At 36.4% G+C, this 15,232-nt stretch overlaps 1 long non-coding RNA gene across 1 annotated transcript; it reads left to right on the forward strand.

The window, feature by feature from the left end:
* Positions 1-1,660: 1,660 nt before the first annotated feature.
* LOC143577993 (uncharacterized) lies at positions 1,661-2,579 on the forward strand. The gene is made up of 3 exons (XR_013143197.1): positions 1,661-1,783; positions 1,955-1,999; positions 2,088-2,579. It is a non-coding gene; the product is annotated as an uncharacterized LOC143577993 (long non-coding RNA).
* The last annotated feature ends 12,653 nt before the right edge of the window (positions 2,580-15,232 follow it).

Raw genomic sequence — 15,232 nt, forward strand, 5'->3', positions numbered from 1 at the left:
ATGTTCGCCTTTTTTTTAGCGAACTTGTAGTTGAGCGAAGTTAAGACAACTTCGCCTAGTATGTTAGGCGAAGTTGTCGAGTTATTTAAACTCTAACTTCGGCTCTTGTAGACATAACTTTGGACGGCTGGTTTGAGTGATTCTTAGAGTCACGTGTTTGTATCTTGGTGGTTAAGCATTGCAATATATCAAGTATTAACTTATATTCTCGTGTGTTTACATATATTCAACGTGTTAATCGACTCGACACTCGTATCGTATACGTGGGGATTCCGCACCTTCGTGTTACGAGATACTCCTGTGTAGATTCGGCTGGGAACTTACAAAGAGGAGTATGGGTTGGTTGTGGAAGCTGAGCACTTGCGTGCCAAAGAGTCATTTAATTCTGACCAAAAAATCGTTTTTGATGAGATAATGAAACATGTGGATAATGATTTACCAGGTGTGTTCTTTATAGATGGTCCAGGTGGAACTAGAAAAACATTTGTGTACAAAGCTTTGCTTGCTGAAGTTCGTTCACGTGGTCTTATTGCTCTCGCAACAGCTTCATCAGGTGTTGCAGTTAATAATATGCCAGGAGGGAGAACGGCTCACTCGAGATTCAAGATTCCCCTTAATGTTGATAATAATTCAATGTGCGGCCTCACAACATAGAGTGGGGCTGCTGAACTAATTAGGCTATCTAAAATAATCATTTGGGATGAAGCATCGATGGCAAAACGACAGGCGATCGAGGCAGTCGATCGAACATTGCAAGACATTATAGGTGTTAGTCTCCCATTTGGTGGAAAGATAGTGGTTATGGGATGATTTTAGGCAGGTGTTACCGGTAATTAAACGTGGCACGCGTGCACAAGTTGTAGACTCTAGCCTACGAATGTCACCTCTTTGGTCTTTGACTAAAAAGATGCGGTTGACCATAAATATGAGAGCGCTTAATGATCCGTGGTTTTCTAATTTTCTTTTTAAGAGTCGGCGACGGAACTGAAGAATCGATCGAAGGAAGCTTTATCCGTATACCCGATGACATGACAATTCCATGCACTATCCGAGAAAACTCTATAAAAGAACTGATCAATGTCATCTATCCGTCAATTTAAAACAATCTATATTCTTCATATTATATAATCTCTAGGGCAATATTATCCACTAGAAATGAGAGTGTTGATGAGATCAATGATCAAATGATTGGCATGTTTCAAGGGGAGGAAAAAGTTTACTATAGTTTTAATGAAGTCGAAGATGATCACAACAACTTCTATCCGATCAAGTTCTTAAACTCACTAACGGTGAGTGGTTTGGAGCCTCATAAGCTTCGATTAAAAATTGGTTGCCCGATAATATTGTTACGGAATATCAATCCATCGCTTGGTCTATGCAATGGCACAAGACTAATATGTAAAGGTTTCCAGCCAAATGCTATTGACGTTGAAATAGCTGGTGGTCAACACGCCGGTAAAAGAGTATATTTGCCAAGAATTCCTCTAATTCGTTCTGAAGACGACATGTTCCCATTTAAGCTAATACGGAAACAGTTTCCATTCAACTTAGCTTTTCCATGACCATCAACAAAGCTCAAGGTCAAACAATTCCGCACGTCGGTGTTTATCTACCAGATTCTGTATTTTCACATGGGCAACTTTACGTGGCATTATCAAGAGGGATATCACGGGAAAATACTTAGTACACCCCGCCAAAGATTTCAGACGAGATGGGGTATGCACCTCAAATGTTGTCTATCGTGAAGTATTACGTGATGAGTGAACCACATGTGTTATAAAATGTAGGTATATATGTTATAGATCTTGTGCTTTAATGTTTTATGTTTCTGAATATATTTTGAATACATTTTGAGTTTATTATTATTTGAGTTTAAAAGGTAAGACATGGTCTTCTTTATCCAACCTATCCTTTACAATATGCTAACTTGTTTGTTTTTTGATTAATAAATTAGAAACTATTATAGATGAAACAAAGAAGAACTTAGAAGAAATGTCAGGTATCATATTAACATCTATGCTATATATATAACATTGTTGATTTTGGTAAAAACATGTATGAGAGACTGAATATTGTTTTTTTTGTAGTGCCCAAACCTGTTACGGCAGATGTGGTAGTTAAGGATGACAAGATTGTAGAAACTCATAATCAAGTCACTGGAGCAGTCAAACAAGAAGACCTTGGTACCGATTTGGATGAAGAATGGTGGTCAAAATACGCAGATGAGGTCATTGAGATGTGTAAGGCATATGAGTAAAAGTTATCTTATCAAGTGGTTAGCACATGGATTCTTATTTTTAAATTGTTATGTATAAGACTTATGTTTTCTTATTCCTGTGTTGGTTTATTAAAACTGAAATGCTATTTATGACTTATATTGTCTTATTTATATTTATGACTTTTCTTTACTTAATTGAGTTATGTAATGCTTATGGCATAGATAGACCATGCCAATGTGACGAATATGAAAACTAACAAAAATAATACATAATATGTCATGAGAGCATAGATAAACTAACACAAAACGAGTATCACATTGTAAATCAACGTCGCCACCGCATCGCGCGGGCACCTACTAGTGTGTATATATATATAATATACACTAGTTTTTATCCCCCGTATTACGGGAGTTGTTTTATATTATTTGTGTCTAATATTAAATTATTATTGGATTTTTATATTTTTTATTGTATGAAAGTTAATAATATACTTATGGTTTGATGATAAATTGTTTTACAAATAAATGAGATGTTATAACCCGGTTTAAAAGATATATGGGTTTGATGAGACTCAAGACCCGTTTATTTTTTTACTATAAAATTGGTTTTTTAATTATAAATAATATATAACTTTTTTAAATAAATCAGATATTAATTTTTAGTATATCCCGACTTTATAGGATTTTTATATTAAATATTTGGTGAGATTAGTTTTTAATTTAATGAGATGTTATAACCCGTTTAAGAAATATCTGGGTTTGATGAGAACCATACCCATGAATTCTGGTCAAATGCATGAGAAGCCTCCATTTAAAATCAAGCAAATCTGGTGACTCAAAAAAAAATGGGTAGCGGTCACATCGCGACACATAGGATTTTTATGTTTTCGTTTATATATATATATATATATATATATATATATTATAGATATATGTTTATACACATGCTTCCTAATATAAAATAGGTTAAAACAAGCCCACAAGGCCCATTAGAAGACAAAATAGACGGTGTAGCAGATTCCTGAACATTGTTGGCAGCCTTAGGGACATGTGGGATGCCGCCACACACGTCCTGAATGGACTGACCGGGTCTTGTAGCATGGCCAGGTCCCCGGGCACTCAGTTCTTCGTTTTTCGCTCTCTAACTCCTTTATCTTCGTGTACATGCACCGTCTTCGATCCAATCTTTGTATGAGCCATGTTTCTCCTTCTTAGGCTTCGCTTTCTACTCTTTTCAACCATGGGACCTACAATAAACGAAAACATGTAATTTCATGCGATAAACAATTGATATTCGTTAACAATTAAGCACAAAACGACATAAAAACTAGCAAAGAAATATGTGTGTTTTACAACACATCACCATTTCATCCCACATGTTGCAACAAGCCATATTATTATCCTAGTTAAAGATGGTAGAACATTATTCATGAGACATAGAGGTTTGATGGGATTGCCCACTTTTCATGGGAAAGCTACAAATGAGCCGTATTAACATTTGAGTGATTTTAATTCCATATGTGCTACTATCTCTGGTCAAGGGTTCACAACTGATGATAAAATTAGTAGTATTCCAATTCAGTTTGAAGGATTCAGCTAAGCAGTGGTTCTTATCACTACCGTCAGCCAGTATTTACACGTGGCGTGATTTAGCATAGCAGTTCCCTAGATGAGTATTATACGCCACCCTAATTTTAGCTATGGAAATGCAAGCATGCAGCAAAACAAAAATTTCCAGGCCAGTTCTCAGAGAACGGGGTAGCAGTCCAATTAGAGGCAGTTTAACAACAACCATGGAAATAATCAGAGTGGGTTTAATCAAGGGGATTAAAGTGGTTTCAACTATAAGAATAAAAAAAAACTATCACAAAAATCAAGGATCAACTTAGGGTCAAAACATGTCTCAAGATTAAGAGGTTTTAACACTGTTGAAGGACCTCAGCCGGAATATGGAAATTCAAGAAACGGAAAATGTTGCGAGAGACAAACATATGAGTCGGCTTTCTGGGGAGTTATCAACTTTGAAGAGAGACCCAACAAAGCTTCCAAGCAATACCTTGAAGAACCAAATCAACAAAGCATCAAATCCTTAAACTCCAAACATGCATACCTTTGTGCCATCACCATTGAATCTAATGAGAAGAAAGACACAATTGAAGAATTTGAGACGGGGGCATCATTTATTCCCATTCAAACTGGGGAGTTCAAGACTACCAAGGCACTGGTTGATTATGGTGCAAGTGTTAGAGTTTTACCAGGGAGTGTGTACTGTTGGTTTGTCTTTGGGCCTTTACGAGAAGTTGACACCGCCTTGGTGTTAGCTGATTTTACACAGACGACCCAGAGGGATGCTGGATGGTGTTGCAAAGAAAGTTGGATATTTTTAGTACTCTGAACATTTCTTGGCGTTCGATTATACACCAACAGAGAAAGAAGAAGAACCCTAGATGATATTGGGGAGACCGTTTTCGGCTAGATATAATGCTCAGATCAACTACCGAGACATAACAATTTGCATGACCTTCGGTAATCGTAAGTTAATTTTATATATATTTTCAAATTCATATGATTATTAGGTTGAAAATACATATTCTAGGTCCTGTGTTACTAACAGGTATCTTCCTCGTATAAGCGAAGGCGACACCAAAGCGAAAGGTTTGTTGTTTGGCAAGACTAAGCGTGAGAAAGAGAAAGAAGAGCTAAATGCGGTAGAGATAGAGGTTTGTAAGCTAATAATCTTAGAGGATGATCCCCACCCAGAAGGGAAGCCACCAGAGAAAGAAAATGTGAAACACAAGAATGAGAAAGTAGAAATTGAGGAGAATGGGTCAAGAAGGAAGAAAAAGCTTAAGTGGCCGCCCAAACAGGGTGATCCAGATTGGGGACTGAAGATGATCAAACCAAATTCGGACATGCCGGAAGGTTGGAAGAAACTTCTTGAAGAAGAGCGTGCTTATAATGAGAGGGTTGCACGAGACTATGCTAGTCGGCCACCTTGAATGTCATAACAAATTGAAAAGTGGAAGTAATTGTATATTTTGTATATTTTTAGTTTTTTAGTTCTCTATATTTTAGTTGTTTATTTCATGCGTGTCACTGTAACAAAAGTCAAGTGTGGGGATGCCAAACGGGAAAAATCAGAGTTTTCAATGTTTCGGAAAAGAATCATCTTGACATGAGTTACAGTTATCCGAAGTGCGTTCATGTTTTGCTATGGTTAATTCGGGTACCTGTAAATTTTGTTGTATTTAAAACTTTGTGGGTGTAGGTTCCTAGAAAACCACATGAGATTGTACTTGTCCACCCAGGCAACTAGGGGTTTAAAGGGCTTGTTTCATACGCTAAATGGAACCATTTTTCCTACGAAAGTGAATTACGTCTTCTAACTTATTCACTCGTTTAACAAAATTTAATTATGAAATTTAATAACTCGGCATGGTAACTAAAAATCAAAAATTTGAAAAAACTTTAAAAGACCTAGGCTAACCAATATGAGAAGGTTGCTTCTCCGTGTTTTGAGAGTTTGCAGGCATAGTTAAGTCTTGGAGAAGATGTATTTTTCCAAGCTATCAGGTGATTTTTTTTCATAATTATTTCGTCATTCTACTTAGTTTGATGAGAGTCTAATTGTAGAAGATTGTTATGACCATCACACTAAGCCCGATTTTAAAATTAATAAGCAGTAGATTTTAACCCCGTCCTTGTTAATATTATTTTAAAAGCTAAATCTTTAACATTGAGGACTATGTTTCCATCAAGTGTGCGGCGAGTGGAAAATTTAAATTTTTATTTCCTTTAAGTAGCTTAAGAATTCACAAAAAAACGAAGTTGTAAATTGTTAATTACTGTTATTAATGTCAAGTTATAGGTCTTTGGTCATGATTAGTTTTTAAGTTTCTCAAAAGTTTTCTTAACAAGTGTTTTCAAAAGAAAAATAAAAACGGAATTGTTTAGATGGGGATAACGAGTCAAGGGGACGAGTATACATGTTTAATATTGGTAACCGATTTCCTTATGTGTTTGTGAGCTGGCCCTATACTTAATACACATATTATATATAGATATATACACATGTCATATGAATGTTTGAGTGTAACAATTATGTTTCCCAATATCTAGAACTTGTTTCTCATATGCATGTCAAGACCTTAATACCACCACCTGCGTGGAGAAATAGGACTGTAAAAATCCACATGTTAAACCTTACATAATTAACACTCCATACCTTACATTATCCCCTATGAGCTAATCTTGAACCATTTTTCTTTGGTTTGATTAAACCCTATTGTAAGTCCCCCCGAGGCGTCGCCGATCGATACGAGATCCACACGAGGTCTAGGAGTGCGGAATCCTCCTAGACTCGTTTATGGTGTAGAAGACGAAGAACACGATTACACACATACAAACACACGAACAAACACAAGAACGGGATAAACGAATCTGCAGATCTTTTATATAATAACCGAAACACTTACATACCAAACATAAATAGAAACACGGCCAACCCGAGGTGAGCTCTACCTCGGGCCGTCCCACACGGCTCACTCTCTCGGTTTCTCTCTTGACAAATAAAATGATCACTCAAAACTCTAACTTTTTGGATTACTAACCCTAAACACGACACACATATATATATAAACTTCACGGGCTTGGGCCTGTAGGCGAAGTTGTTACAACTTCGCCTATGGCGAAGTTGTTCTAACTTCGCCTATGGCAGAAGTTGTTACAACTTCGCCTATTGCGAAGTTGTTACAACTTCGCCTATGGCGAAGTTGCTCTAACTTCGTACTTCCACAACACTGAACAGAATTGCATAGCGACGGTCACAAAACATGCACCAACAGACTCCCCTTTGACCGTTGCTCTCAATTCTAACAAACACAAAAGATCATCTGTTACAAAACATGCACCAACAGACTCCCTCTTAACTGATGATCTTCTGTTTGCCCTTCAACCAGCCGTGTCTGAAACTGTCATGTAGCTTCACAAATCTACCAATCACCCAGCGTCTTCCATATCATATCTCCCCTTCAGTGTAAGCTTCTCCGACTAAATAGATTGAGGTCTTTGAAATGCATGCATCCCCGTGCCTAATTGATCATCTCAACCAATCACGTGAGTCCTTCTGAATTCACAACACGTGAAGTTCTTCTAACTTCACCAACACGTGAAGTTGGGCTCCCTCCACAACTTCACCAACAAGTCGGCATACGATAAGGTTTAATCTTCAACTACTCAACATCAAGTGATCAATTTCATCACAAAACCACCTTGACAGAATCTAACACACATGACCATTAATTAATCCGAAGCATCTTCAATCACCAGGGATAACAATCAAGAACATAAACACTTTAATTCCCGATTAAATCCAACTTCTTCCAGAATTTTCACTTTAATAAATAAGCATCACGTTTCAGGATCCAATTCTTGAACGCCTTGAAAATAACATAAATAATATGCTCTGACCGCAATCCAGTAATGACGAAAACCTTCAGTTCAATTTGACTTTCTTCAGTTGGTCAACCTCGAACAACAACTATTTTATTGCCCACAAACACCCAAATATGTGTCAATATCCAGTTTCAATCAATATCCCATTCACAACCTCAACTCCATATCCAGAGTTGACACGTATTTGTTCACACGTAAGACCAAGAGATAACAAATTTCACTCTTTGACGGAACAACGTCTCCGGTCTCACAATAATCGTGTACACCTGGCCATACAGACGAAAGCTCCAAAACACTCTTTTTTTTTTTTTTTTTTCTCGTTAAATTCGCCTAAAGTCAACTTCGCCTGTCCATAACTTCGCCTGGCTGCTAACTTCGCCTAAACCCTAAAACTTAAGCGACAACTTCGCCTGAACCCCATAACTTCGCCTGCGGCGCTGATCGGCCAGAAACGATCAGAAACGTGCCAGAAACACCAAAACGCAGATCTCGAACCATAGCATAAAAGCCTAAGGCTCTGATACCACTTGTAGGTCCCCCCGAGGCGTTGCCGATCGATACGAGATCCGCACGAGGTCTAGGAGTGCGGAATCCTCCTAGACTCGTTTATGGTGTAGAAGACGAAGAACACGATTACACACATACAAACACACGAACAAACACAAGAACGGGATAAACGAATCTGCAGATCTTTTATATAATAACCGAAACACTTACATACCAAACATAAACAGAAACACGGCCGACCCGAGGTGAGCTCTACCTCGGGCCGTCCCACACGGCTCACTCTCTCGGTTTCTCTCTTGACAAATAAAATGATCACTCAAAACTCTAACTTTTTGGATTACTAACCCTAAACACGACACACATATATATATAAACTTCGCGGGCTTGGGCCTGTAGGCGAAGTTGTTACAACTTCGCCTATGGCGAATTTGTTCTAACTTCGCCTATGGCAGAAGTTGTTACAACTTCGCCTATTGCGAAGTTGTTACAACTTCGCCTATGGCGAAGTTGCTCTAACTTCGTACTTCCACAACGCTGAACAGAATTGCATAGCGACGGTCACAAAACATGCATCAACACCTACATTACAAGCCATGTCAGCCTAAGCCTTTTATTTAAACCATGTGTGATGAAATATAGTATGTTAGAGTTTTATATAGTCAATTTGAGGAGTATAATACACAACGTATTTATGTTTGAGTTGGTCTTTTATATGTTATGAAGTTGAAAAAAAAATGAGAGAAAGAAAAAAAAGGAAAAAAAGTTGAAAAACTAGAAAAGTGAAAAAGAGTTAGTTTAAAGTGTGTATCTATTAAAAGTTATAAATAATAGCTTAGTTTGGTTGAATAAACTGGTTCATCCACCGTAGTAACTAAACAATTCCTAGTCCAAACCCGAGCCCTAGCCACAGCAAAACCCGTTAGTCCTATTCTTTATGCAATCGATGGTTAATGAGTGGTGATATGACCGACTTGCAAGCTTATTACTTTGTTTTTCATACTTGGTCTTGAGGGCAGAGAGATGCTAGCACACTTTTTGCTAGTACATTTATTAAACCGAGAGGAGTGATAGAGTTGTGCGGCGTATGAACTTGTGTGGCTTAGCTAGAAACAAAGTACACTTGGTTGGGCGATCTTATGGTTTTAAAGTATCACCAATCTTATGATCTTATTAAATTTGTTTGCTGTGTTGTCAATCTTGAAAGTATAAGCCTTGGAATCGGGTATGACCTTAAACCTTACTAATATTAATGATGATAACTGATAAACTATCGAACACGATCACTTTCAGTGTGGGGATGTGATGAGAGGTTAAAGGATGTGTTTATAATATATACCATCGTGCATTTTAACTGTTTATATGTATCGAACACGATCACTTTGAGTTCTTTTACGTTTGCAGGTGATTGGAGCTTAAACGAGCTATTTCGGGTGATTGAAGATGAAGAACAAACAATTACTATGAAGAAGGAAGCATGCTTAAGTCTTGGATTGAAGATATAATTCAGTGTGAAGAAAATGAGCATTTAGTTACTGGGAGTAAGGTTACTTTTATAACGGTGTAATGTTGCCTCGTACTTGAAAAACAAAATAGACTTCAAATTGAGTGGGGCGTAATGTGATGGGACGATGGAGCAACCTTATGCCGGTTTATTATCCAAGAAGTCGTAGCCCTATTTAATAGAGCGTAACCCTACTCCCTTGTCGAGATTTTTATGCTGAATTCGCTTTTTCAGCCACTTATTTAAGGAAAATTAACCCTAATTTGAAAAGACATCTTTCCTCAACCATCTTGGACGATTTCTAAAGGTTCTCCACCACCACCAATTTCTTCTAATCAAGCAATAATCTATGGTGAATCAATCAAACATCATGTTTTTCGTTTTCATCATGTTTCTGGGGTAAACGCCTTTGTAACCACCTCCAGTTGTAGGATTCATGTGAGAAACATTTGATTTCAGTTTTGCTCATAGTGTGGGATTAAGTTTTTATGTAATCGTGAGATTATGTTAAACTTAACTTATGTATTGAAAGTTAAACAATATGGCCATTATCTATCAGGTGTTTTTAATATCATATCGTTCTTGATCAGTAATTCATGGCCAGGTGTTTGCTTAATGCATCTTGATTTGACTGGTGATCTTGCAAATAGAACCCATTAAGTTTGGTTTCCTAATCATCACTTAAAATCAATTCATGTATAGAGTCCCCGTTAAGGATGTCCCATTGAACAAGACCAGGTTATTAGTTACTTACTGAATCTAAAGCTCGGGATGGTCACTATTTTCTCATTAGTGTTTTACAATCAATATTCTTTTAAACTACTTGAAATCGTATGTCCGCCATTATATAATTACTTCACAAACAATTAACTTGATTAGTACTTTCCGACTTATTCGTTGTGGATTGAACATCCTACTTACCCTTGCTAGTTAAGGGAACATTAGTAGAACTTTATAAATGTTTTTGCATGACTTGACAAAGGTCATCAAAATATCACCGTAGCCACGGAATCAATGAGTAAACTGCTAGTTGAGTTGAGTTGAGTTTAGTTTAGTTTCTTCTTTTATTTTTATTTATTTGGTTTACGCAAGGTTTTGGGTTTTCGTGTGTGCTGATAATCTTGCAGGTTTATGCATACAAGGCATTTAAGAGGTAACGAGTCACTACAATTTGATCCCGAGATTGAGAAAACAACCAAGAGAAACCGAGCACCTCACATAACGGGTTTGAATATAAAGTCTGAAGCCGAATCATCAAACCCCAGAGCCGAAAACATAAGTCAACATAATAACAAAGACCCACATGTGGACCAAACCGAAAACAATAGCGAACTCGTCAATCAAGAATACCCAATCCCACAAAACAAGCCTCCACCACTTGGTCAAGACAAAAACCGAAATCGCATTAGAGTTAACCAGGGTGGTAACCAGAACCAAATACAGCCCATCAACCTTGACAATGACCCGTTTGTCTATCAAAATTACAAGGCTCCGAATTATCAAGACCAATTGTTTCCTCAAAGACATAACATGAATAACAGAACAGGTCAGCGTTGGTAGAGTTCAGAGATGACGGAAACTGGGTTAATTAGGGTAATGTAGGGGTTGAGAATAGGAATGAAGGAGATGATTGATATATATATATATATATATATATATATATATATATATATAGGGTTAGTATCATTTAAGAACTCTAAAAAAGTTAAGAACTCTTAGAAACTCTACACAACCAAACATTTTTTTAATTTTTTTTATATATTAACATTATTTAAGAGTAGTTTTATCATATTTTATATAAAACTTTTTGATTACATATACAAATAACAAGTATACATATGTGTAAAATTTATGTACTAACAAATTTACATAGGTGTAAAACAAAACATAGATATGTATAAAAACTAATTTTCAAAATTGTAATCGTAAATATAGATATAAACAATGATGAAGCTACACTCAGCTAACATTAACATACAAAATTTTTTAAAAAAAACGTTAGATTTCAAGGTTTCTTTCAAATTCTTAAATAATTTAACAGTTCTGTAATGATATGCATCCTATATATATATATATATTATGTTTTAGCCACATTCATTTAGAAAACCATGGCTAAAGGGTTGTTGAAATCAATCATTTTGTCCAAATAAGTATGACTAAAGGTTACCAACGACCACGTGGAGGTGTCATATATGTGGCCTTTAGATTTATATAGTCGTAGAAAAGCTTATTTTGGCCACGTCCATTTTCAAAAGCCATTGCAAAAGTGTTGTTTTGGCCACACACATTTCAAAATTCAGTTACTTCAAAATTCAGTTACTAAAGGGTACCAATAGCCACATGAATTTTTTGTGGTTCGAGATGGCCATTGTCGTTTAATTATCCGTTTATTTTTAATTATAGTTAACTGCACTACACATGACAAACACAAATATTAATTAAACAAAAGATATATTAATAATATAAACTTAATTACATACGCCATCTGTCTTCAAATTATACGATAATGGCATAAACTTCTAAATCAATCTATCTCTTTGTTCTTGATCAACCAATTTTTTTCTTGTTCCAAAGGAGATAGCGTCTTTGGTGTAGATCGACCATCATTTTGTTTTCCTTTACGTATTTTCCTAAAAGCTTTCCGTATTTTCCTAAAAAACATGTAACTGATTAGGTTATGAAAAAATCAATAAAAGTCAAATAAAAGAAATTGTGAAATAATCAACAATCACATGAAAAAAAATAAATATAGTGAGATTATCAAAGACTTACCATTTTATCATTACCTATAAAACGTTTTCTTGATCATATTGCTTCTTGCTTGCTTTTTTTATGTCTTTTTAACAATTTGGTACATGGAGTAATAATATATGGAAACAAATATGAATTTTCAAATACAAACAAAAGTGAAACTCAAAGAAAATAAAGTAGGTTTGCATAAATCCTTTTGGTCAAGTCAATACATACCTCTTAGAATGCTTGTTTTTTTTCATGTTCCAAACGAGATAACTTCTTTGGCATAGATTGACCATCATTTATCCTGTCTTTTGTATTTTCATAAAAAATTTCAACGGATTATGTTAGGTTTAAATCAACAATTGTCAAATAAAAGAAATAGTGAAATTATCACCATCACATGAAAAATTGTAAAATAAATATTGAGATTTTCAAGCACTTATCGTTTTAGCATCAGTAATGCATATGCTTATATCCAAGATAATTCTTCCTGTATATTACCGACAACAATGTTAGGAGTCAATGCGTGAGTAATGTTAGTTTTTCTAATAAAAGTGTGGGTAGTTTTTTAAAGGTACTAGATGCTCATCAAAGTGAGGCAATGTGTAGTGGGGCTCGAGCTTGGACGAAATGGGGCGAGAAAGGGCAAGAACCCCCCCCCCCCCCCCCCCGGCGATAAGTGGGCGAAAAGGGGCGGGGGCGGGGTTCTTTTGTGGCCGGATTGTTTGAAAAATAATAATATTATATTAAATGGACCGTTGCAACGGTCAAATGTACAAAAAAAAAATTAATTAACTAAAACAATCTATACTCACTAATAAAATGCTACAAGTTTTGCCACTTGTCACTTTTACATTAAGTCTCACCATTTTTAACAAATTTATTTATAATAGTAAAATAATAGTTACCATTCTTAAAATTTATGTTTCAAAATTTGTTAATTTAATATTTACTTCCTATTTTTTTCAAACATTTGATATTTATAATTATCTTTTATTTTAAAATTGTTTTAAAGACTATTGTATAACGAATGTATTAATAGTGTATAACGAGTTTATTGTTTCTTGTATACTAATTATTTATTAAATATTGTATTTTCAAGAACTACTCGTGTGGTACACGGGCCTCAAACTAGTATATATATAAACATACACCCTTCTTCTCCATTTTATATCTATTTTATACACAATTTATACCCAAATTCTTACAAAAAAAATTTAGCAAAATGAGTCCTAGAAACAACCCGAACCAACCGAACTACCAATTCCCTCCTTTAGGTCAAACGTATGGTTCGCAACCGAGCCAACCGAACTTACAATGGAACCCGATGAAACTAAACCAACCGAGCTATCCATTTCAATTTTCCAACCCGAACTTAAACATGTACGCCAACTATCTCAGCCCCCAAAACTTAATGTCGGCGTTCGGGTCTACACCACCGAAGTCGGAGCCGGTGACGGTGCCGGAGACGCAAACGGCACGGGCCTCTAGGTCAAGAAAAAAGGCGACCAGTAAACACAAAAAGAAACAACCGGGAGGAGCCGATGGCGCAACGTGATCCATACAAGCATTGGAGCGAGGAGGAGGTGGCCCTCGCAAGGGTTTGGATCGTCATTTCGGAGGATCCAACGTCGGTAAGTTTTTTAATATTAAGTATTTATTAAAAATGTATTTAGTGTTTATTAAAATGTATACTAATTGTGACAAATAATTTTAGTTTGTAGCTAACTTTCAAGCCACCGGGGTGTTTTGGAAGAAAGTCTTTGAAACTTGGCTCGCGATAACCGATAAACCCGAAGACTACCGGGGAAAGAAGCGGTTCAATCCCACTAGAAGGGGCTTAACGCCGATTGTCAAAAATTTTTCGGTTTAATTAACCGGTTGCAGGAGCCGGCTGGCATAGCGGGCATAACTAGGTGACATTATAGCTCAAGCCTTGAGCGACTTTCGAGCTCAAGGCCAAACTTTTGACCGGCCCGGGAAACCGTTCAAGTATTTGAATTGTTGGGAAAAACTACGCGGTTTCGCGAAATGGAGCGGGGCACCAACCGTTCCGGTCGCCCGATGAGCCGGCTCATCCCGGGCTTCAAAAAGGTCGAAGACATCGTCATCGACAAATCCGAGCACACCAAACACACCCTCCAATGCTCGTAGCTTTTTCCTGGACGACACGGTTAAGTTAGCCGACAATGTTAATATAGCCGACGATGACGAAGTAAAGGAGTTGCCTCGACCACGCGGGAGATCGAGAAAAAATAAGGGGGAAGGTTCGGCGTTTGGAAATAAACGATTCAATACGTCGCCCGGTGAAATAAGCGAGTTGGTCGGTCGTTTGGAAACAAATGCCACGGAAATAGGAAACGACCTTCGAGCATCCAACAAACAACAAGAAAAGCTGAACCAGACGTTGGAATTACGTCAAATGAAAGAAGACTACGAATCCTTCAAAGTGGAGGGTTTTCACGAGAAATCCGCATTATTGTTTCAACGACAACGTGAAAAAATGCGCGAATATTACGGATATTAGTAAGTTTTTTAGTTATGTTTTTTTTTTTATTTTTTTCTTTAGTTATGTTTTTTATATTTTTAGTTATGTATTTTTTTTAGTTATGTTTTTTTTTGTATTTCTTTTTAATTTTAATGCATTTTTATTTAATTATTTAAATAAAATGATTTTTATTTGTTTAGTTTAATTATAAAAAGAAAATAATAAAAAAAAGATACTGTGGGCCCAATTTGTAGCCCCTACACCATTACACCCGAAAAATAAATTTTCACCCTTTGCTGACTGTGCGCCACGTGTCATAATTCGCCCC

The sequence above is a fragment of the Bidens hawaiensis genome, unplaced genomic scaffold, assembly GCF_021521415.1.
Source record: "Bidens hawaiensis isolate Kalapana, Puna unplaced genomic scaffold, B.hawaiensis_p1.1 tig00028987_1, whole genome shotgun sequence".
Lineage (NCBI taxonomy): Eukaryota > Viridiplantae > Streptophyta > Magnoliopsida > Asterales > Asteraceae > Bidens > Bidens hawaiensis.